The sequence below is a fragment of the Prionailurus viverrinus genome, chromosome B2 (assembly GCF_022837055.1).
Source record: "Prionailurus viverrinus isolate Anna chromosome B2, UM_Priviv_1.0, whole genome shotgun sequence".
NCBI lineage: Eukaryota > Metazoa > Chordata > Mammalia > Carnivora > Felidae > Prionailurus > Prionailurus viverrinus.
The window spans coordinates 104,030,741-104,055,390 of NC_062565.1; positions in this window are offsets into that span (position 1 = coordinate 104,030,741).

A 24,650-nucleotide genomic window follows, 5' to 3' on the forward strand; every position below is an offset into this window, starting at 1 on the left:
GCTGAAAAGAATCCAACAGCCCTTACAGTACTAATTATTAAATGGGAAAAAATGGTTGGAAGCATCAGTCATTTGAGAAATATAAAACTTACACACACTAAACTTCAATCTATTTTTCCCTGTTGTAAATGAGTTAACCTCATGCAGTTATAAATGATTTTCTGAATTACATGGCCCTGTGGGTGTGCATGATTTCTAGTAAGGCATATGGCCTTGATCCCTACATGGATGTGCATCATGAGGCCTAACACAGGAGTAGTTGCTGTTAATTTAGAATCTATGCCCTGCTTATTTGCAGAAGAGATTTGATTTGTTGGGGGAAAAAATAGAACATAACATTGAACAGAAACACACTTACACATTCAAGTAAATATCAAAGCTATAGGGACACCAATATTTCCATTGCTGTGGGATGCCTAAACCACTGGAAGAATCACCATGAAGACCCAACACAGGCACAGAGGGATTTACAATGTGTTCTGAGAGGCAGGGACTCAGAAATACCAATCCTTCTCTATCAACTTGGCTTTTCGGGTTTATTAATAGCCTCAATCTTGTTAGCACCGCCATTACTACAATTAATAGCACAAAAATTACTAGTGCATATTATTTCATCATTTGGAGAAGGAACACAAACTACATTTTATATACTTTGTAAACACATAGAATATTATAATATCAGAGTATGTAACTGATGCCTAGAATTAAACATTTTTTTAATGTTTATTTTTGAGAGAGAGACAGATCATGAGTGGGCAGGGGCAGAGAGAAAGGGAGACACAAAATTCGAAGCAGGCTTCAGGCTCTGAGCTGTCAGCACAGAGCCCAACGTGGGGCTTGAACCCACAAACCATGAGATGTTTACCTGAGATGAAGTTGGACACTTAACCAACTGAGCCACCCAGACACCCCATAGTATTAAAGATTTGAGTAAGCAGTACATGCTCAGCAAGAGGTGGCCTCCAAAAAGATGTTCCATTCCATTGAAAAGCTTATAATTTCTAAAAAGAATAAAGAGACTCATGGACATTGTTGTCTTTTCTACCCACTTAAAATCTTTGAAAATATTTCAATAATGCAAAAACAAGAGAGAAAGAGAAGAATATAATTGATATAATTACCTATAACCCAGTTACATCAAATCTTGACATTTTACCTTATGATCATTTCTTTTCAGATTAATCTTTAGAGATGCAGCTGAGAAATCTCTCATCACTTTTTCTTTTATTTCTAATGATAATCATTCACTTAAAACTATTTATTTAAGAGGCATTTGATATTGTTCTCACATTTCATGTACTCGTAAATAATCTGTACGCATACTTAAAAAATCTGTATAAATTATATTATGCCTACAACATCTTTTACAATCTACATTGTCTTTGAGATTAATAGTTACGGGTACAGTAGTTTCCCCCTTACCAACAGGAGATGCATTTTAAGATCTACATTGGAGGGGCGCCTGGGTGGCGCAGTTGGTTAAGCGGCCGACTTCAGCCAGGTCACGATCTCACGGTCCATGGGTTCGAGCCCCGCGTCGGGCTCTGGGCTGATGGCTCAGAGCCTGGAGCCTGTTTCCGATTCTGTGTCTCCCTCTCTCTCTGCCCCTCCCCCGTTCATGCTCTGTCTCTCTCTGTCCCAAAAATAAATAAACGTTGAAAAAAAAAATTTTTAAAAAGATCTACATTGGATGTCTGAAACCACAGATAGTAGTGGACTCTGTATGTACTACTTTTTTCTATTTTCTTGTATGCATACATACCTACAATAAAGCCTTATGATTTAGGGATAGTAACAGATTTATAATAAATAGAATAGTTGTAACAAGTAGTGTAATAAATGTGAATGTGGTCTTACTTGTAAAATACTGTACTTGCTGATCCTTTTTCTAGTGAGGATGTGAGATGATAGAATGCCTACGTGATGGGATGAAGCGAGGTGAGTGACAATAGGCATTGTGCCATAGCATTAAGCTACTACTGACCTTCTGACAATTTTTCAGAAGGAGTATCAGTATCATCTACTTCCGGACTATGGTTGACTGTGGATAATTGAAATCGAGGAAATAAAATTACAGGTAAGGGGGATTATTGTGTATATATTTCTTTTTTTTTTTAATTTTTTAATGTTTATTTTTGACAGAAAGAGAGAGACTTAGCGCAAGCAGGGGAAGGGCAGAGATAGAGGGAGAGACAGAATCTGAGGCAGGCTCCAGGCTCTGAGCTGTCAGCACAGAGCCTGACACAGGGTTTGAACTCACAAACCATGAGATCATGACCTGAGGCAAAGTTGGACCCTTAACCAACTGAGCCATTCAAGCGCCCCAAACTCTGTATATATTTCTTAATGCAGTTACCTTAACAACAGTATAGTATCTTATCCAATGAAGACACCAAACATTATTTATTCAATATTAGTAGTAGTAGTAATATTTAATTAAATAGGTTACATGCCAAATGTGGGGCCTGAACCCTAAGATCAAGAGTTGCATGCTCTACTGGTTGAGCCAGCCAGGCACTGCCTACCCATTTTATTTTTGGTGGATATTTGGATTCTCATTTTTGTTTAATAATAAATAGCATTTCAATAAATACTTTGTACATGTCTTTTTTGCACATATGTTAGAGTTTCTCTGACACCAAACTTGAATAGAGATAAGAAAGATGATCCTGTATAATTTATAATCACAAATTCTCACATAAGTTTAATGATTGAATTCAAGTACTTTAGTGGTGCAAAAAGCTAAAGTTGAGAATCCAGTTTATTTCCCATAAGGCAAAAGCACATGCAAATATTCTACATAAGAAATTCAAATTGCAAGTCTCAAATAATTTCCAGAGCTAATGTGTCAAAAAAAAAATTGGTGGCTTGGGACCCCTGGATAGCTCAGTGGTTAAGTGTCCAACTCTTGATTTCAGCTCAGGTCATGATCTCACAGTTTGTGACTTTGAGCCCCACATCATGCTCGGTACTGACAGTGTGGAGCCTGCTTGGGATTCTTTCTCCCTCTCTTTCTTCCCTTCCTGCTCTCTCTCTCTCTCTCAAAATAAATAAATAAACATAAAAAAATTTAGTGGGTTACAACTAAAATACACACACACACACACACACACACACCACAAAAATGAAGATGTGTGTGAATTAGCTAAAACAAAAATTAGCTGTGCTAGACTCATAAAGACTTGAAAAATTTGAATTATCAAACTTGGAATATGTTGAAAAATAAAATTTGGGGGGTATTGAATGCATTTACCTTTTTGGGGTGACTGAGTGGCTCAGTCTATTAAATGGTCGACTCTTGACTTCAGCTAGCCCATGATCTCATGGTTTGTGAGTTCGAGCCCTGCATTGGGCTCTGTACTGACAGTACAGAGCCTGCTTGGGCTTCTCTCTCCCTCTTTCTATGCCCTTCCCCTGCTTGTGCTCGTGCTCTCTCTCTCTCTCTCTCTCCCCCCCAAAAATAAATAAACCTAAACATTTTTTAAAATAAATTTTAGCCATGAAATAACTATAAAAATTCAAATGAAAAATTAAATGGACACATTCAGCAGAAGTTTAGACACAAGTAAAAACAGAGTTAGTGAATAGATGCTATGACTGAAGAAATTTTCCAGCATAGATTTCATAGAATAAAAGATGTGGTAAATTAAAAAAAAAGAGAGATTAGAAAGTTGTAGGAAAAAGTTACAAGGTTTAGCATCCAGCTAATCAGGGTTTAAGAAATATGTAGCAGAGATGGTCAGAATGAAGTGTTATTTATTCAAAAGAATAATGGGTGGGAATTATCCTTTATGAAAAATGCAGTGGATAGAAAGCAGACGTCATATTCAGGAAATTGTTTATAGACTATTTTGCTTATGGAATTTATAGACTTTCCTTTTAACTAGCTACAGAAATGTTTGCTACATTTTTATTTATCATAAAACACTTATTTTTTAAATATGCAAACGCTTTGTTGAAACATATTTCAGTAAGAAAATAGATTTTCAGTAAGATTACAAAAGTCCTGACAATATGCACTCTGGTGACCACAGAAATATATAAAGAATGCAAATAGAAAACTAGGCAAGTGGGCAAAATTTCTATTTAAGTTAAAATGTTTATATATTCTATTTCCTATCATAATCAGGACTTGAGTCACAGTACTGAATTACAGTGAAAGGATCAAGAAGCTATCCAATTTATTCATTTGGGATCTAAAAATGTCAATTTTTCTTCCTGGAATCTAACTTTTAACCTCAAGCCTTGTAATGACCAAAAAACGTAAAAGACACATTTACTGTAGGAATTATGGAACCTAATTTTTCTATGGAACATATTTATTTCAAAACAATATGTATAGGTTGAGTACTGCTTCTGAGTGGGCTAGAGTACATCATGGAAAAGAGTGTATATGGAGAGGAAAGTCCAGATTTAAGCTGCAAATGACTCCAATAGGTAGAAATTGGTGAAGAAGAAGAAAACAGCAAAGGAGACCGAAGGATCAGTTGAGGTAAGGAAAAAAAAAAAAGACATGTTAGAGTCCTGGAAGCTATGAGAGAGAAGTTTCAATAATGGGGATTTGGTAAGAGATTGAGTAAGCTGAAGCAGAAATATGATTAACAATATTGGTGACCTTGACAGATACATTTTTAATGGAGTAGTAGGGAAGTGAAGAAGGTGGGTTGGATCAAAGTGTGGACTAAAGGCATACAATTGGAGGTAGCCTGTGCAGACCAATCTGGGCAGGTTGACTCTGGTATAGGTCAAGAATATGGCCAAATATTTGGAGATAGTGTAAAATGGGATTTTTTTTGCATAGCTGTTGAAGATACTAGAAGATGCTGTTATAATGATGTAATTGCCATAGAAAGGAAGGAGAGACGAAATTAAAAAGCAGAGTTTAGTGAAAACTTAAAAGGATAAGCTTTAGAGCACACATAAGACTGGCCTTTGGTAGAAGGAAAGACACTTCCTTTATTATTTTTTTTAAAGTTTATTTATTTATTTTGAGGGAGGGAAAGAGAGGATGAGCAGAGAGAAGGGGGCAGAGGGAGAGAGAGAGAAAGAGACAGAGAGACAAAGAGACAGAGATTCCTAAGCAGGCTCCACACTGTCAGGGCAGATCCTGATGTAGGGCTTGAACTCACGAACCGTGAGAACCTGAGCCAAAACCAAGAATCAGACACTCAACTGACTGAGCCATCCAGGCACCTTGACACTACTTTAGTTATAAAAACAGTAAAGAAAGAGATGTGGTGAATGTAGGTAGGATTATAGATTTGTTGAGGAAAATAGTAAAGCAGTGAGAATATTAGGTGAGGTCATCTGCTGGTCATCTGCTGCATTGAGAAAAGGCTGTGGGAAATTGGGAGAACTGAGTAACAGAGGTAATCTAAGAAAGAATCATCCTTTTTTTTTTCTTTTTGTTTGGTTGTTGTTCATTGTGAATACAAGTGAAACAAACCCATTTATATAATTCTTCCCTCACAGTAGTCAATATTTCTGCTTTAGTCACAGCATCTGTAGATTGTAGAGTTTATCTACATTTGGTGTTTCTGTCAAGAGGTGGTTAACAGAGGGGCGCCTGGGTGGCTTGGTCGGTTAAGCGTCCGACTTCAGCTCAGGTCACGATCTCATGGTCCGTGAGTTCGAGCCCCGCATCGGGCTCTGTGCTGACAGCTCAGGGCCTGGAGCCTGTTTCCGATTCTGTGTCTCCCTCTCTCTCTGCCCCTCCCCTGTTCATGCTCTGTCTCTCTCTGTCTCAAAAATAAATAAACGTTAAAAAAAAAAAAAAAAAAAAGAGGTGGTTAACAGAAATCAATTACAATGGATTAATATAGTATTTGATTTGGCCAAGAAAAAAAAGCAGGAGACAATATATTGCTAGAAAGGAAGTTGTGAGGCTATATAGATGAAGTAGATCATTTTTGACTAAGGGGATATTTGAATGGACAGCTTCCAATTGATATTGCAAAAGTATTACAGTGACTAAGAGAAGAATCAATGGCGAAATATAAATAACAGGACTGTTAGGCAAAAGTAAGATTTCAACTGACTTTGAAAGCCTGATGGTATACCTACTCATTCATCACCGTTTCGTGACTTTCTCCAGAACATCCAGAAGAGCACGATCAAATAAATCTAGATAATTGGAGCTATGAGAAACTACAGATAGTTTCAAGGTAGATCAAATTGGCAAACGCACAGTTGGAAAAATGTAATTTGAACAGCTGGTTATAAGGTTTTGACTTGGAAGAGAGGCAAGTGATGCCAGAATTAGGGCGTGAGGAAGAATATGGTACAACTGGGATGGTTAGAGGTCTCCATCTTGGTAGAGATAAAAATCCCGTTCAGTGGAAATTTAGAAGCGTAAAATCTAAATCATCAGGAGGCCCCATCAGACAGTGGGAGTTTGAGGTCGGTCATCCTAAGAAAAAATTCAAATGATAGTGAAATGTATATATACTGTGACTGCTTGTGTGAGTGACTACAACCTACTGGTATGGAGGTCAGTGTTCCTGAGAAGCCGGAGATATTTAAGCCAGAGTGAAAGGAATATCGAATAGTCAAAGACAAAAAAATCATAAACTGCATATTTCTTATGAGCAGCACCAAGAAATTTCACATGTTATTTTTAGTGCCGAGTGACAAAAGTTAAATAACCAATTTATTTTCCGAAACTTTTGATTAATTTCTTTACTGGAGGCTATCATAAAGAAAATTGACAATTTTAGAATTTGAGATAAAGGTCAGTCATATATTAAATGTCACTTCTGAGACAAGAAATGGAGTGTTGACAGTAGAATAGATTCAAGGAGAACCACCAACTTTGCCCTCTGCCAACGCAGTCTAACTATAGATTCCCTGCCCCCACACCCCGGAAAATAATTCTCAGCGACAGTAATTCTTTGAAATAAGCGAGTAGAAATAAATTCTTCTCATGCAACTTGTTAAAACTGTCCTGAAATTGAGTAGGAAAATTGTGTGCGTGTGTTGTCTGTACACGTGCTCACACACACTCACAACACGACTTCAGATTTTTGGATTAGTTTTGGTTATTAGGATATACATTGTACACAGAAGAATATAAGACAACTTCTATGTGTTTTTCAAATTATTATCTAAAGAGAGATATCAGGAAAATGCACATTTACTACGAACAAATCTAACATTTACAAAATGCTTTATACAAAGAATAAATTAAACAGGTTGATTATTTGCTTTCCAAAATATTTATTACAGTATTCCTTTAAATGCCAAGTTTCTTCATTGAGGTTTAATAACTGGAAAACTTTTGTAGAGCTCAATTATTTTTTAAATCAAGATATCAATACATGTTAAAACGAACTTAAAAATAAATTCATGGAATAGAATAGTCTTTCGAAGACATAAATAAGAACTTAGTAACTAAAGAAGCAGAAATACTAAAGAAGGAGAAATTCCATGCACAGAATAAAAGAATATAGAAGCTTGGAGATCTAGAACCAACATATGGATTCTCAATATGGAAATCAGTAAGAGAAACATAGTTGATGAGAAATTATGACGAATTCTGACTGAAAAATATGCCATGATAAAAATATATATTCACTGAAACCATAGTAGTTTCATCACACTTACTTTATGTATGGAACTATGAAATACCGTTTTAAAATCAGTATTTCTAAAGTTTATTATGAATAATAAAGAGAAATAATAAAAGTTGGTGAATACAGTATTCCCAGAGTCTTCTTCATGTGAAAAAAAAAGAAAAAACTTATGAGAAGAAAAAGAAGGATGTGATAGCTAGAGAGACAGAAAAGCTTTCCCTTATGGAACTTAAATATAGGTATTATTACACAATACCTGTAATAATTTCAGTTAATGATTAAGTTAAAGTGCATTGCAAGTGGAAGGTGTGGAAGCATGTAAACTACCTCTCAAGGGTCCACAAATACAAGCAACAGAACTTTGACAATCTCTACTCTGTTTGTAGTCTACTGTGAAAAAAATGTACAGTAGATCAGTAATTAGAGCCTGCAGGAATTAGAACCTCATTTGGCATACAGATTGCTTTTGTTTGGCCTACAGTGATTTTAAATTGTGGAAACATTAAAAAATTGAGAAATTTTATATGGAAGCAAGTTTTCTGGGGCTTCATTTGAAAAATCATAATGTCTGGTGATTCTGTGAGGTGAGGGGCAACCAGACCCTTTTCCCTGAGACTTGCACTCTATCCTCCACAGTCCCTTCCTCTTACCTGTGTGTGTACTTAAACTTGCTGCTTTATTTACTTGGTTGGCACATGTAAGCATTCCATTATGTGATGCTCTGCTCAGAAGGTAGGTTCTAAATACCAAGAAATTCCCGTAAATCTCATATTTTACCAATAGGTAAAATTTATGGCTTTATCCATATGGGAAACCACATTTTACCAATATGTAAATTAGAAGAATGAAAAGTCCTAAAGCCCAGGGAATAAGGGATTAAATGTAGCATTGCCTGTGCCTGAGAATGCCAAGGAAGTAGAGAAGAGAAAAATAACAACCTTGTGTGCTTGTATTAAACAAGAAACGATGGTGGACACATGGCAGAAGTAAATAAAATAGTTAATATGAAGAATGAGATCATGTAAAACCATGTAAGGAGAAGAGTTGTATAAAATGATCAATTGATTGTGGAAATACATTTCACTTTCCTTTCATTATTTCACATCTCAACTTCCCTGTTCAATTAATTCAGTAATGAGACTCTTTCTCATTTTCTTATTCCCTTGTCTTCAAATTAATTAATGCAATAAATGAATGAGAAGTCAAATTTAAGAGAAATTTCTCATAGAGAACAATTAGGTCCAAAGGAAAGATCGCGGCTAGAATTTAAATAAGTAAATAGAATTCATAAAAAAAAGATAACCAAAATTATCGTATTGTATTTTGTAATTTCTTTCACAGTTTTGGATGAATATTGTTTACCTACTACCTCTGTTGAATGGGCACAGAGTTTTGGCTTTGTAAGATTTAGAGAGTTCTGGGGATTGATGGGAGTGATGGTTGCACAGCTATGTGAATCAACTCAGTACTGTTGAACTGTACATTTAAAAATGGGTAAAATTTATATGTATTTACCACAAGAAAAATGAAATAAAAAAGAATAAAAAATTTTATGTTGAACCCAGATGAAGGATTTTATAGGATCATAAATAAGGAGAATATGGTCTTTTATTTTTTGATTAAAATAATAGAAACAAAGGCAAAGAATTGTGAGTGATAGAAATTCAGGGGTTTCCTCACAAAGTTAATTGAGGACATGGAAGGAAAACAATTTTACAGTGCAAGGTTTACAAATGTAAAGTCTTTTTTTTCTCACAGACACTGGTTGATAGCCTTGTTTACAGGCTCTGAGGCTAACTTTCATGAAGTTTTTGAAATATTCCATTGTAGAATCCTTCAATTCATCTTTAGGACAATTTGAAGTATCTTTAAAAGTAGTATTACTGAAACAGATTTTTTTTTTTTTACCTTGCTGATGTCACCTCTACTATACTCTTTCGTAATTTAGGCCTTTATTTCCGAGAGCTTCAGGTCCCTGCTTCTAGTTATGAGAAAATGTCTTTTTCCATTAAAATATTAATGAATCTTCTTTGAAGAGGTTTATTAGAGAAAGAAAAAGAAAAATGAAAGAGAAGGAGAGAGAGAAAGAGACAGAGAGAGGGAGAATATTGAAACCCTGAGAATCTAGTGAGAGCCAAAAATAGCCAGCTGTGAAAAAAAGAAAATGATAAGATGCACCCATTTTATTTTGATAAAGATTTCTTAACAGCTGTACTGCTACCATTTTGGGCCAGATAATTCTTTGTTTAGTCTCCACCCACTAGATGCCACTAATGCCCCCTTCTGGAGTAGTGACAGCCCAAAGTGTTTCCTGGGGATAAAACTGCCCCCAGAAAAACTACTGCTCTGTATTTTTCGGTCTCTCTGAGGTAAATTTTCCAAGATACAACCATTTTCAATGTGAAGTTGACTGACTTACATGAAAACTATCCAATCTTTTACATCTCAAGGAATCTCTGTTTTAATGTATTTAATTTCTGGTTAAAATAATTTAAACCAGATCATTTAAAAAATTAATTCTTCTCTGTCTTGAAATAAATTATTAAATTCAAATGGATATTACTATAGCAACTGCAAATTTTTTCAGATGAGGCATACATTCTTGGCTAGAACTAATCCCAAGAAAGAACCTTCAGTATAAATAATATTTCCTTCAACTATTTTATATTCACATTTCACAGACTATAGTTAAATATGTTGAGTTGAAATACAAAACCTAAAGCAAAGAAATACATCCATAAAGGCAGGAAGTTCTTTCTTTCTTTATTTTTTTAATGTTTATTTATTTTTGGCAGAGTGAGAGAGAGACAGAGGGTGAGCAGGGAAGGGGCACAGAGACCAAGGGAGTCATAGAATCTGAAATGGCTCCAGGCTCTGAGCTGTCAGCACAGAGCCCGACGCAGGGCTCGAACCCATGGACAGTGAGATCATGACCTGAGCTGAAGTTGGACTCAACCGACTGAGCCACCCAAGCACTCCAAGGACAGGAGTTCTGATCAACCAGTCTCTAATATCACATGACATTATGATGTGTCTATATACCCACAACACTTTTTTGCCTGATATTTTAAAAATTTTATTTAATAGGAAGAATATTTTCCATTCAAATATAACACTTCAGTAAATACTTATTTATAATTATGAACAACTCAAAATACTCATCACTGATGAACAAAAATATTCATATTTTTATTCTCAGTTTTGAGAAAATCATTTTATGATAGAAATTTACTATAATCTTCAAATATTTGTTGAAAATAATCCTATGGAACAAGCATAGTATTTGTCACTGTGAAGGATTCCAAGAATTTCACAGGTTGATATGATCATTTTCTAATGCTTCTTAGAATTATTATTTTTAATCATTAAATAGACTGAAAAAAGAGAAACATTATTTCCTGTTCATCATTACAGTGAGCAATCATCTTAACATATATTTTACATTCAGATTAACTTCCTTTTAATTCATTATTAAAAGATTTGATTAAACACTTAATTGTACAGAATATTGTACCAAATTATGTACAAGTTAAGTTAAATGACCGTCCTTTATAAATTAGTAATCTGAAAATACCGTGTTATACATCACATTATGAAATTCACAGAGTACTACATTCTCTGTGAATCTCTCTCTGACCCTAATCCTACCCCCATTCTAAAAAATAACAAACTATTCCTTCTTTTGTGCTGTATACATTTCTATTACTACTCAAATTAGATTATAGTGTAATTTTTTTAAATGTTTTTGGCCACTGTCTTAGATGTCAATAGCAGAGAATTATTATTGCAACACTATGATATTTAAAAGAATCTCTGATGGCTGGAGTTACCAAACCCCTTGAAAGGTCTTGAAATCTAGTAACTCCTCATTTAAAAACTGAAAAACTGAGGCCCAGAGGGGAAATAATTTCCACAACCTACATAATGGTGGAGTCTAGATTCTAATCAGAATCTTTAGGTCCAGACTCTTCAACTACACTAAGAGGATACTTCTCTGAAATCTAGAAATATTTTAGTTATTTCTCCATCATTTCCGAGAGAGGGTACCGGAGTTAGATTTCCCTGCCAAGTTTCAATTAATGTAAAGAATTTCTACCTCCCTGGCACCTAAAGATTCTGTAGTCATTCACCTGTTGCTAGAAATTAAGAATTTTCTCAGTAACTAGAAAAGACTAAATCTGACTGGGACACAACAGGGGAGCAAATGCATAACTTGAACTGTAAAGAAGAAAAAAATCCCCCCAAAGAGTGAACATCTTACTTCATTGGGTAAAAAATCAGTGGTGGCAATGGCCACAGTTTTGGTTTCAAATGATCCCAGAACTCGATAAAATTTTCAATGGACACCAGGGTCAAGTAATACATTGACTTATACTGTACATGGTTGGTTTTAAAAATGACTTTGGAAATCTCTCCTTAACACAAGTATAGGGCCCAAGCTTTTTGAAAACAAATGTGTTGACTGCACATTGTAGCCATCTCTACAGCCTCTTCTGATTTTTGACATCGGTTCATCAGCAGAAAGTAGTGTTTTATTCTGAGTCAGTCTCACTGGAAAATTTTTATTTGTCTCCTTTTCTCTGGTGTGACTTCAAAGTATATTCCTGAAGTTCAAATCTCATTTGGAGAGAATCCTTTGAAGCCAAAGTAAAACCAGACCTTTTGAGTTTCTGGACCCAATTCTAATGTGTGTATAAAGGCTCCCTGACACCAACAAGCAATTCTTAGACACCAGATGGGTGTCCTTCAGTTCAACTCCATTCTGACATTAACAACCTGGAGATAGCATCCAGATTCCACAGGTTATGGGTTTAGTTCTGCAAGACTGCACTCCACTTCAGATGCCAATCTCAAGCCTTGGTTGTTATCTGTGCTTCTGACCGACTGGCTATAAATCAGAAGTTCCAATGACCACCCCCCCCCCGCCCCCGCCACCCCGCCATGCCACCCCACCCCACTGGTTCAATTAATTTGCCAGAACAGCTCACAGAACTCAGGAAACCTGTTTCTTCCCTACCAGTTTATTACATGGGATGTTAAAGAATGCAAATCAACAGCCAGGTGAAGAGATACAAAGGACAGGTATGGGGAAAGGGTATGAAGCTTCCAAGTCCCCCCGGTACACCAATCTCTCAGCACCCCATGTGTTCAATGGCCGGAAACTCTCCAAACCCTGGCTGGCCTTTGGGGTTTTTATGGAGTTCTCATTACATAGGCATGATTCCCCAGAAGTGGATGGGAGACTGACCATCTAACCCTCTAATCACATGATTGGCTTCACTGAGGATCAACCCCATCTGGTTCCCAAAGTCACCTCATAAACATAACAAAAGACTCCTTTATGGCTGCCATCACTAAGCAAATTCCAATGGTTTTAGGAGCTCTGGGCCAGAAAAAGGGACAAAGACCAAAAATATTTTTTCTTATCATAAATCACCATATCACACCAGGCAAGCTAAGTTTTCTGATCTCTATTATATGCCGTTTGACACACAGTTTAGAGTCTCTGGATAGTTGATGTTGCTCTACTCATTGGTCTGGTGGCTTTAACTCTCACTCCCTGATGACCTGGTCATGCACAATCTGTTCTGCTTTGTATGCTGAATAATGTTTGGACATGGGAGTGCAACAGCAAGACTTGCTCCCTAGACCGCAAATCTACATTGAGTCTAATAATTATTTCTTTGTAGATTTATTGTTTCTCTTACACGGTAACCTCTTCGAAAGTAGAAAACAGAAGTATTTAAACATTTTTATATCTACACATAGCACCAAAATTAGCCCATAGAAGTGTTGTAAATTTTGCTTTTGCGCTGGAAAAAGGTAAGAAATGAGTCATCGGTTACTCACTGATCAGTACCTCACTTTGTTATTTACTAGCTTCCTACCATCTCTCAAGTTAGAAACCTGAAAGTCAACTTACAGTCCTTGCTTCTTCTCCACATGATTTGTCACCAAATAATTTTGACTCAATCTTTTAAAAACAGGTGTTAATGTTGCTGCTCCAGCCACAGCCCCTGTTGTCGTCCTCTCTTGGATTAATTTATTTGCCTTTGAACTCTACTGCTGTCTCTACTCCATACAGGCAACACTTCAGAAATGTAAATTTGTCCATGACACTCTCTTAATTAAAAACTTTCGGGGCGCCTGGGTGGCTTGGTCGGTTAAGCGTCAGACTTCAGCTCAGGTCATGATCTCACGGTCCGTGAGTTTGAGCCCCGCGTCGGGCTCTGTGCTGACCGCTCAGAGCCTGGAGCCTGTTTCAGATTCTGTGTCTCCCTCTCTCTCTGCCCCTCCCTGTTCATGCTCTGTCTCTCTCTGTCTCAAAAATAAATAAACGTTAAAAAAAAAAAACTTTCAATGACTCCCCATAACCCGTAGTACAGAGTCCAAACTCTTTTGTGAAAGAGCCTTCAAAATATGACTCTGGCAACTATGTCACTACATTTATCAATACTTCTTTCCATCATCTGTATCTTAAGCATGAGCAGTATTACATTAACTTGCTATTTTATTAATTACTATAAGATATGCTATCAAAGTTTGCTATATGTCTTCATATGCTGTTAATAGTGTTTAAACTGCTTCTTATCTTGTATCATCTGGTGAAATTCTAAAGTTAACCCTCAATCAAGGCTAATCACATCTTTATTGGTCCTACTATTTTATTCTGGCTGTATTTCTATTATTCATTCAACATGTTACTATGATCTTTTATATACATTTGTCTCTCTTATTCAGACTTGAATCCTAAACAATGCCAACATTGTTTAGGTAAGTAAAAAAAAATACATGAATGAATAAAAAAATGTAAGGTCTCAGTCACATATATGTATAGATATAGGTATAAGTATAGGTATGGGTATAGGTATAGGTATAGGTATGTATAGATGTTTCTGAAGTTAGAGCCATATTTCTCCTGAGACTTTTTAGTGTTTCTAAAAATCACCTGGATCCATTGACAAAAGCTAAGTATATTTGGAAATAATGTTGGCTTGCTAGAACTGACCAGTGAAAGTTGAAGGAAAAAAAGTATCACACTGTCTTAGGATATTGTTATAAAAAAATGTTTCATTTTATGAATATTGCAAATTATAATATTCTCTAAAAGTTGATGTAAGCTTGATTTTCTAGATTTATGATTTAATAATTTCTTGACAAATCAAAGTAATATTAACTGGCTGTGCAATGCTGCCCGGTATTAATCCCTTTTGCCTTAAGACTTATGATTCTTCCAGGAAGACCTACTTGGTTCTTCCCATTTATATTGAGTGCCCTCTTTCAAAGTCATTGTTTTCACTCACAGAAACAGCAAATCTTTGATTACGTCCTTGTTGTTAGGAAATCTGTATCATGCTTTTCTTTTCTTCCTCTCAAGATGGCAAGCCTAGCACTGGGCATGTTTTCATAAAACTGAGAATTTTTTTTTAAAAAAGAAAATTCTTAAAATAGAATTCAAGATTTCATTCCTGAGAATGAATGGAATAGAAATAGAATTTCATTCCTGAGAATGAATGGAATAGAAATAGAATTTCATTCCTGAAATACTATGTGTCAAGCCATAAAAGGAAACTCACTGTATCTATATTGATGGCAAAAATTATAATATTTTTGAAACTTAAATGACTTTTTAACATTGAGAGATAAAGGAGCTGTTTTGTGCCAGTAAAAAAGGAAAAGTCCAAAACGTTATTCTGCAGGCTTTGTTAGTGTTCTGAATCAATACAAATAAAAAATCCATATATCATATAATACAGTCGATTTTGCTGTTAATTTTTGCTCATGGTATTCCCACCTCAATACACACACACACACACACACACACACACACACATAATTTTTAAGGCTTCTTAAGCTTATTTGAGTATTAAAAGAAATACATGTATTCAGGTGAATGAAAAACTGTCGTCTTCCAGAAAAATTGATAAAATATAGTATTTCTGATGCAAATCATTGAGATGGTTGTTACTCTTAAGCTTGGAGAATTCCTCTTCACTGGAGAGGGCATTTTTTGAATAACCATCAGCCCTGCATTACTTTGGATAGGGCGTGTAATCTTCTTGCCTGGTAATTATGATAGATCACTCTAATGTATACATTTTAAGGGTTTTCTTTTTTTGATAGAACAGAATAATGGATTCTTACCTTTATCTTACCTCCAACTTTAGTGACCCACGCTCATTTAATTTTTCTTTTTTTTTTTAAGTTTTTTTTTCAACGTTTTTATTTATTTATTTTTTTTGGGACAGAGAGAGACAGAGCATGAACGGGAGAGGGGCAGAGAGAGAGGGAGACACAGAAGCGGAAACAGGCTCCAGGCTCCGAGCCATCAGCCCAGAGCCTGATGCGGGGCTCGAACTCCTGGACTACGAGATCGTGACCTGGCTGAAGTCGGACGCTTAACCAACTGCGCCACCCAGGCGCCCCAACTCATTTAATTTTTCTAAGTTATTCTTTATGCTGAAATTTCCCATACAAGAAGGCCCACATCGACTCCATTTTCTGCCTGGAAGTGATTGAGGAAAACTTTATTGCTATGAACTGATCACAGTTGTTTGGGTGTGCTTAATTTTCTCTAGTCTTGCTTTTCACATTGTTATTGTTTCTTCTTCACTGATTTTTGAGTGTTTTTTTTATTTACAGAAAGTAGGTAGAATGTGGCTTTGTGAGTTTCTTCTTGTGAATCAACATTATTACTAAATAATGTCACATTTATTCTAAGCAAGTTTGGTCTAAACAGCCAGAGACTCAGGTGGGCAGGTTGAATAAACTTCAGTTTACCGGTAAGGACTCCTGTCTCTGTGAGTCTGGATCCCGACTTGTCTCACCTCCATTCTCAGAGGTTATCTGGACTGACCTGTCTCCTATCTGTAAGAAACATTTTTTTTTTCTGGAATTGTCCAACTTTAGGCCTAAGACTGGTAGCTCTGTGGGCCCCTGGCTTATTGATGACCATATAGGTGCGTTTTGTGTGAAATACTTGCTGTGTTGTGAAACTCCACAAGGGCCTAAAGCTCTGTTAAACTTCTATGGTTGATGGAGCCCTTATGGATCAGGGTTGTGGACTATATCTAGATCCTTCTGTTAAACCAACTCAGTGCTTGAAATTTAAACATATGTTAAAATTCAGATGTTCATTTATGGATGAGTGAAGAAGAGTGAAAACATAGGTGGTCTTGTCGTCAAGAATTTTATAAAGGCTTGGATTTACATTTTTATGAATTTTTGGCCCCCCTTCTGGCTTTGTTCAAATATGTAGATAAGGTATTACTTCCATTCTTTATCAAAGCCTTGATCATTTGAATTTTCTAAGAGTTCTGTAAAGATTTTCAAAGTCCTCTGTGCAAAACTTTCGGTGAATGACCTTACATTCTAGTTTTCACATGGCGGTGAAAGAATAACAAGATAACAAGCATGGCGGTGTTGGATACGGAAAATGCAAACACGCAACTATGCCGGATGACATAATTACTAGAAGCAGTGAAAGGGCAGTATTCATTTTTCCTCCGGTTGTTTCCTCATGTTAATACACCCTTAATCCAGATTTAATATTCTTCGGCTGCCGTAAAGTTTTTCCCACCGTCTTCCTTTCATTAACAGGTAGTTCCTGTTGCAAGATTGTCACCATCACCATGATTTTCAAATTCCTGTCTTTCCTGCAGTTTAAGGATGAGCTCCTGAGTTTATTACAGACATTTCTCCATTTTATATACAAAATTATAGGTTTACACAATTTTTTTAAACACTGCTTTTCCTGCAGTCTGCGTTTCGTGCCTGATAATCTTTTTCTCCAAAATGCTCTACATTATTTCTTAATTGTGATATTGGAATTTGCTGAGCCGACCATCCTTGCTTCGGAGCTACATTCTGAAGAAATGCAGGTGCTGCAAAACGGCTAGAAACTGTCACTTTTTATCCAGCTAATCACGGTCACAGTTTGATTAACTGTTTGCCTTTGTCTGCTGCCTACAGCGATGTGACTTCAGCTCTCGCATCTTGATGGCATCTGGAAATATCTCATAGGAATGGAAGTGCAACATAATTACTTTATACTGAACAGAGAAATGAAACCATCCATTGAAAAGCTGTGTAGGTGTAAACAGGGTCCTGTAACTATGTGAGAAAATGAAGAGTCTCTATTCACTAAATAGTTCTCATTTTCTTTCATACCATGATAGTATATGAACATAGTTTGAATGTATGAAGTGCTTTTTATCTAAGTTTCTTACTGTACTAAGAAATTATACAGTGTGGTATTAAGTAAACACATTTCTGGGATGAATTTTGCCTAATTATGCACATTTTAAACAAACAAATAAAAGTAATCATGAGTATATTACATTTCAGAATGAAGATCTCTAACAGCTAAGTGCTAAAGGCAACCAGGTCAATTAGGATCATGTGGTAGGTCCAAGAATGACAGTGTCTTATTTAAAAAAAAACACACACACAATTTGTCCTAAAAGCCCCATCTCTGAAGTCGGCTTACACAGAATGTATCCTCTAGAGAAGTCCCTGGCTTGTTCCCAAATAATCTATTAATGGATTGTTGATCAGCTGTGAATATTTTAGCCAAAAACTCTATTTAGTTTGGGATATTTGTATCTTTGATGTACTCTGCTAAGTTTGCTTAATTACAGTGACCATTCTAAAAAAAAAAAATGAATGTGAAGCCATGGAATCCCAATAGCCATTGGCAAACACTGAATGATTGTTCCATGCCAGGCATTGGATTTTTCACTATAAAATGTGCAAAAGATGTGGGACATGTATATTCTACAATTAATGTACAGTAATGCACGATAATGTAGGGAAAGAATCAGGAATCTCATTGGAAGAAATATTATTTTGTTTTCAAAGTTTTTTCTCTTGCAGAAAGTCATCTCGGGAAACAAGGACTTCAAAAATATCCGTCTATCAGTCATAACACAAAATGGCCTGGTTAAAATGAATGATGGCCTTTGAAACTAGTTTTTTTTTTTTTTGTATTCCAATTCAGAGTATCCACTTCATGACAAGAAAAAGGTATTACCAACATGTCTGTGAGCCTCAAAAAGTATTTGATGTAACTAATGTAAAAATTTGATAAGCTTATTTTTATCATATAAAACATGCGACAAATTCACTGCTCATTCATTTGAAATCATCTCAGCCCCCCAGCCCCACCCAAGACTACTGAAAAGAAGAGTAAGATGATTTCTAGTGCACAGTTGTATAATTCTGGAAATATTCTCAGTAATAGGTTATTTAAAAATTTGAATTCGAATACAGATTATAAAAAAAAGACAAAACACACAAAGATAAGGCATCTGTGGGCACATGAATGCTTAGGTATTGATTTATACCTACCCCAAGTTTTTTGTCTTTCAATTTCTGCCTCATCTCTATTTCACAATATCTACACTTCTCTCACTTACTCGGAAGTGTCAGGATACCAAACGACTCCACAAAGCCTCATGATTTAGTCTGAGTTATTTTCATCCTGGATTTTAAATTCTAAATCCTGTGATCATATTTCTTCTTCCTCTAAGGCTTTGAATAATCTCAAAGGAAAACACCCCGCAAACAATCGGGTTACCTCTGTAAATCTTGAAAATCCTGCATCCGGGATTGTTTCATCTGGCACAAACCTGCAGGTTTGCATAGGTGAGTAGCCAACCGTGTTCTAATATAGCCAGTCTTGTAATTTGAAATGGAATTTGATTCCTCCAGTTTTGGAAGGAACGATCTTCTTTGAAAATGAAAATCACGGCCCATTTGTGTTAACTGTTTCACCATAACATAAAATTGTCACTTTTTTTTTCAGGAAGACTGGGAAACATGAGGAAGTGTTGTTGTTCCATGGAAGAATGTCACTTGCTTACTGCATATGACAATGCTAACTAAAATCCCCCTTTTAGGTAGATAGGTGCAGTTTTATTAGGCAATATTAGCAGGCAGATGGAACTTGTGCAATTGCTCCCTGGATAAAAGTGAAACTCAAATGTTATATATTTTAAAGTGATAATCCTATTAACTAAGGGGTGAATATGCATTTAACATTTATTCATTAAAGCTAGAAATACACTCTGTATATACTATTATTCCTACTTTGATTATTTAATCCTTCAAAAGTCACAAAAAGCATTTACTCTGACTTAATTATCCATTATATAAAGTCTCTAGCTATATTTTGAATGAAAATAAAGTATTTGCTTTGCAAGCTAATTCTGTGTATGTATCAAAGTGATAATAATTGATCAATAATTGAGCCTGTGCAGAAAGTTGTCATTTCCAGATAAAGATAGATTGACAAAAGTTTGTCCGCTGACTCTCATCTGGTCACTCACATTGTGTAGCCAGCATTTCTAAGGAGTCTTAGAGCTCCAGTCTGTGACATGAAAAAGACTAAAAGCTACTAGACCACAGACACTTCACTCTGGTCAGCCACAGGCTAGGACTGAAATAATAGACCACAGACATTCAAGCAGCAGGACAAGCATCTGGGGGCAGGTTTGACCAAACATGCTATAAGAACTCTACACAAAACTGCAGAAATAGACTTTTTAACTATATTTGTAGATAAAAGAAGAAATGCATTGGTCAAAAGTGACTTTATGGGGCACCTGGGTGGCTCAGTCGGTTAAGCTGCTGACTGTTGCTCAGGTCATGATCTCACGGTTCATGAGGTCTAGCCCCGAGCCCTGGATCAGGCTCTGTGCTGTCAGCACCAACCCTATATCAGATCCTGTGTCCTCCTCTCTCTCAGCCTCTCCCCTGCTCATGCCCTCTCTTTCTCACTCTATCTCAAAAATAAAATAACATAAAAACAAGTGATGTTATAACTATCTGCGAGATAGCTGACTATTCAACTTCTCTTTTGCTTTTACCATCTTCATTCAGGAAAATGGTGACATGTAGACAAAGAGTAGAGCAGGCATGGCTCAGAGCGACCTAAGTCACTCAACCAGTCAGTGTGAATAGACCATGGTGCTGTTCGAGCTCTGGGACTCCACAGCAGTCATGCTTAATGGACTATGCCATGACTATGTCATGCTTAGTGGACTATGCCATGAATTAATTTGGTCATTCATTCATTCACCCATTAATTCAACAAATACTTAAGAAGCTTACCTTCGGAAGATGGTGGCGACTGTATTAATGAACATGTAAGACTGTTTTGGAAAATGACAGATGCTTCTGAAAGATCCACAGGGAAGGAATAATGAGTGCAAAGACCTACAGAGGTCACTTTCTTCTGTTTGATCACTTCCCTTGGCCTCCCAAATATCCATCTGTTTTCCACCCTCATGCCTTCTTCACATGATATTTTCTCAGGCTCAGATGTCTTTTCTGTCCTCTGCTTAGAAAACCCATAATTATATTTCAAGATCCAACAGAAACGACGCATGCCATGTGAAGTTCTCTCCTCACACATATGTATGTTTGTTCCTACAGATCAAGGGTTGGCAAAACTTGTGATATTCACAAATATTGCCAGATTGTGAATAATTTAGACTTTGTAGGGTAGGCCTTATAATTTTTTTTTTCCCAACTGCTCAACTCTGCCACTGAAGCATGAATGCAGCCATAGGTAATGTGTAAATGAATGGAGTGAGTGTATTCCAGTAATTCCAGTGAGTGTATTCCAGTTTATTTACAAATAGCAGGCTGTGGGCCAGATTTGGCCATAGGAAGTTGTTTGCTAGCTCATTTTATGTTTTTTTCTTTTCCTGTCTCTCATTTAGAATAAGTTCCTTTGACTCTATATTTTGCTACGTGAAAACAGGTAACATGAAAACATTTTTTCCCTGCTGATTTGGAAGATATATGTCATGCTTTAAATCCTACCGTTGCTTACATTTGAGAGGTTTTTCTCTTTGTATACTGGAAGATATACTCTATAAATAAGGACGGCAAAACTTTAGAGTGTATCTATTGAATGCCCTCAGGTAAAATGAGAAAAATAACACAAACCTCTTCCCCTGTCTCCTTCCCTTTTCATTTTCTGATTTATATTGTTGAATCATAGTTTTTAAACAAGTTTATTATTTTCAATCAGTTTTGATATTAGGCGTATTTTCTTTCATGGTTTACCATGACATTTGAATTGTTTTATAATCATACATGCAAAATTACATAAAGTCAATCTTATTTAAAAGTATTCAGTGGACATTATACTAATATTTATGCCACCTTACTCCAATTATTAATTTTCTTCTTTTTATTTATTTCCCAGTTGGTTAAATTACATTCTCAAATAATTTAGGGAGAGGGGGCTGAGGGAGCACAAAGTTTATGTAGATGGTATATATTCTGAGCCTTGGAATGCTTGTGAATCTTTACCTAATGGCTTAAGCGTGTGGAAAATAATTATCTTAATAATAAAATTTCTCTTTCTATGGTGTGTTATTCCCCATTCTGCGCTCTCTTCACTTCTGTTTGAAGATCGTCATTGAAAAAGGAAAATGAGCATTAAGTTTTATTAAGTTCTTTGAAATACTTGTCTCTTATTTTTGAAGATTTAAAATATCTCCATCTGCTTCTCCTAGCAATCAATCACCTGTAACAAGTACTCATCACTGCCTTCTGAAATATATTAACTTGTAGGATACTAAAGAGCAGTTAATGTGATTTTGTGATGAGCAAATTGTACTGGACTCCCAGGGAGAAAAGCAAGGCAGAAGGGAGGGGGAAAAAAAACTTAGATTTGACACAGCTGTATTACAATAAGGCTTTTGATTTGATTTGACCTGAAAATTTCACCAACTTTGTACGAAAGATTGATTTCGAACGCATTTATTTTAACCGGACCTACAAATTACTTAAAGATCTAATTGAAGGGAGAGGCAGTCATGATGATACAAAAGGAACATTGATTTAAGTCAAGAGAGATGACTGATTTTTTTTTAACCATATTATATTGTTGGTATAGACCTTGGGAAAATGTTTCCATTAGTTTATTAATATATAAAAGATATATATCTATTCTTAATTACCTATACAACTACTCTGAGAATCATAAGGAAATGTAAATCTAGGGGCACCTGGGTGGCTCAGGTGGTTAAGGGTCCAACTCTTGGTTTCAGCCTAGGTCATGATTTCAATGTTCGTGAGTTTGAGCCCCACGACAGGCTCTGTAGTGACAGCATGAAGCCTGCTTAGGACTCTTTCTCCCTTTCTCTCTGCCCTTCCCATGCTCCCTCTCTCTCTCTCAAAATAAATAAATAAACTTAAAGAAAAAAGAAAATGTATGGGGCGCCTGGGTGGTTCGGTTGGTTAAGTGGCCGACTTCTGCTCAGGTCATGATCTCGCAGTTCCTGAGTTTGAGCCCCACTTTGGGCTCTGTGCTGACAGCTCAGAGCCTGGAGCTTGTTTCTGATTCTGTGTCCCTCTCTCTCTCTCTGCCCCTCCTTACTCAGGCTCTGTATCTCTCTCTCTCAAGAATTAATAAACATTAAGAAAAAATTTTTAAAAAGAAAGAAAATGTAAATCTAAGTTTTTATGGCTCAGAATCTGTATTTTTGCATTATTATTTTCTCTTTTATTAAAATAATTTATGAAAGCTGATACCACTATTATGTTTTTAAAATATCTATATAATTAATTTTTTCCCACATGACATAAGGTATGATATGTACAAAAGTTATTCTTCCTTTATATTGACTAATACTTTATTTATTAATTTCACTTATTTGAATGAGACACTTTTCTCATCTGCTAGGCAACATGATAGACATTAAGAATGCATGGATAAAATAATATAGAATCCTGTGTAGTCCCCACAAGTTCCTTGCAAAAACTAATGTGCAAAGTTTTGTGGGGGAAAAAAAGTAAGCTTAGTAGGAAAGTTAATCATTAGCTTGAGTAGCAACATATAAAAGAATGAAGTTGGATTGTTACAGCACTTATAAAAATTAACTCAAAATGAATCAAAGACTTAAATGTAAGAGCTAAAACTAAAAAAATATATAAAAATCAAAAACTTTTATCTCTCAAAGGATACTATTGAGAAAGTGAAGACAGCCCAGAGAATGAGAGAAAATATTTGTAAATCATATATATCTGTAAGAGTCTACTATCCAGGATGTGTAAAGTATTCTTACAACTCAGAAGCAAAGGACACATGGAACACCTGGGTGGTTCAGTGGGTTCGTTGAGCATTAGACTTTGGTACAGGCCATGATCTCACAGCTCGTGAGTTTGAGCCCTGCTTCTGGCTCTGTGCTAACAGCTCAGAGCCTGGAGCCTGCTTCAGATTCTGCATCTCTCTCTCTCTCTCTCTCTCCCCCCTCCCCCTCCCCCACTCGCACTCTGTCTCTTTCTCTCTCAAAATAAACATTAAATTTTTTTTAAAAAAAGAGACACAACTGACTGAAAATGGGTAAGATATCTTAATAAACATTTTTCCAAAAAATATATATAAGTAGCCAACAACCACATGACAAGATGCTCAACATCATTAGTCATTAGAGAATTGTAACTCAAAGCCACAACGAGATACCTCTATACATCTACTAAAATGGCTAAGATTATGTATACGTATATATCTATTTTTTATTTTTTTACTTCTTTAATTTTCAAGTTGTGAAGAAATTACAGGTTGCTGGTGAGAATGTGAAGTGATGTAGCAGCCATAGAAAACAGTTCGGGGGTTCCTTGAAAAGTTAAACATGGAATTAGCAATGACCCAGAATTCCCTTCTTAGATATATAACCAAAATGATGGGAAACAGGTGTTTGAACAAAAATTTGTACAAGAATCTTCATAGCAGTGATAATAATAGTGGTCAAAGGTCCATCAACAGATGAATGGATAATCAGGGTATATACATATCATGGAATATTATTTAGCCATTCAAAGGAATGAAGTGCTGATACATGTTATAACATAGACGAACCTTAAAAACATTATGTTATTGAAATAATCCAGACACAAAAGACCATGTGCTGTATAATTCCATTTATATGAAATGTCCAGAGTAGTTACATCCATAGAAATAGAGAGCAGATGAGTGTTGTTTTAGGAGTAGGGAGAATAAGGGGTTGGGGGTATGGTAGCCTAAGGGTATGAGGTTTCATTTTTGGTCATGAAAATGAT